The sequence below is a fragment of the Cicer arietinum genome, chromosome 8 (assembly GCF_000331145.2).
Source record: "Cicer arietinum cultivar CDC Frontier isolate Library 1 chromosome 8, Cicar.CDCFrontier_v2.0, whole genome shotgun sequence".
Classification (NCBI taxonomy): Eukaryota; Viridiplantae; Streptophyta; class Magnoliopsida; order Fabales; family Fabaceae; genus Cicer; species Cicer arietinum.
In genome coordinates, this window is record NC_021167.2 from 7,880,867 (window position 1) to 7,882,750 (window position 1,884).

The window sequence follows — 1,884 nt, forward strand, 5'->3', positions numbered from 1 at the left end:
ATATATATTAAATGAATATTTTTTTTAATGTAAGGTAAAAAGACTAAATCAATCTAAATTTATTATTTTTTAATATGTGTGTTCAAGTCTAGAAGAATCAAAGTTCAAAGGACAGATGAAGTATATCTTAAATACTTTACCACTTTTTAATTTTTCTTTTTATAAGACATTGAGGAATGTTTTAAATGAGTTGAATCAAATTCAACGGAGATTTGTACGGGGATGAGGATTGGAATATAGAAATATTAATTGGATTAATTAGGATGCAGGGTAGAGAAATTTTTTTTTTTTAAATATATTTAGAATTCTTTAATAATTATATTAAAGTAGTAAAATTAAATAACTTAATGCATCACAATAGTTGTGATGTTTGAAATTAATTAATGCATCAGTTAAGTTATCAAGGATTACAAATTTTTTAAGAGTTATTTTATTTTACCAATTAAAACGAATTTCTCTTTAAATAGAGACACTTTAGAGATAGAAAAAAGAACACGATTTTCATGTTATATGAGTCAAATTTTTGACAAAATTTTTTATGAGTCATTTATTATTTTCTCTAATACACTAGAATAAGTAAAAGATGTAAACTATCAATGATGGATAGACTTGATGTGAATGTGCAATTCATTTTAAGGATTCCAAAGTATCTTAACAATGATCGTCTCCATTATATATAAATTAGTGGAGACAAATAAAACCTAAAATTTAGTGTGATACACACGCTTTAAAATTTATTTATGCAACATTCATTATTATCAATTTTATCTTTTGCTTGTTCAAAATTTATACCCCCAACAAAAGATCAAATGGACGACTTAGTGTAAAAAATTTGCACTTATTTAATTTATCATTATTAAGTAAGTGAATTTGGAGAAGCCTTTCCGAAAACAATGTTGTTTGGTCTCAATTGAGTAATTACTTTGTTTGTAGAGTGCAGTATGTGGAAAGAAAAATTTGTTAAGGTGGCGTCACATTTGTTCAATTTGGTAAGGAACTCAGGTAATGGCGACAATCTTTGTGTCAACAATTGGAAACAAATTGTCTAACTTTAAGGCGCAAAAGGAATCAAATTAGAAGGATCAATGTGGTATTTACCTTACTTTTAAAAAGATAATAGAATACGATATAATTATGTCAATGATGTGTTGATACAATTATGATTATTCAAGCCCGTTGATTAACACATGTACATTGGTTGACGTTGATGTAAGGTATGCTGTGAAATTATGTCAATTGCTGAAATTTTTTTTGAGAAAGTGAAAATGACAGTTGGACTATAAATTTCTGGCATGTAGGATAAATTCTTTGAGTGATTTAACTTCAGTGAAATATAATTTTTTTTATGGTGGAGTATGATAGTTTTTTTGAATTACGATTTTCAGCGTCAACGATGAAAAATAAAGATGCACCAGTTTCAATCAATGTGGAGATTGATGGATTTAGTTGAAATTGAAGAATTCAAAACTCTTATATTATTTGAAATGGTAAAGGAATATGTAGTTCAAGACTCTATTTTTCATTACAATTCACGTGGGTCATAAACACTTTAACCTTATATTTGATTCTTTTCTTTTCTCTTGTACTTTTATGTATAAGTATTGTGATATGTCAACTATTGTCAAGGTGGCATATATGACAGGAAGAACACATCATCATTCTTTTTTTTTTTTTTGGTAGAAATTTCATGAACTTAAGAAATAAAAGATGTTGTTTCCATGTCCTTCTCAAATGGACATTGATGAACAAGGCATTGATTGAATCTCGAACTTTATCAATCTCAAATGGACATTATTATTATTATTATTATTATTATTATTATTATTATTATTATTATTATTATTATTATTATTATTATTATTATTATTATTATTATTATTATTA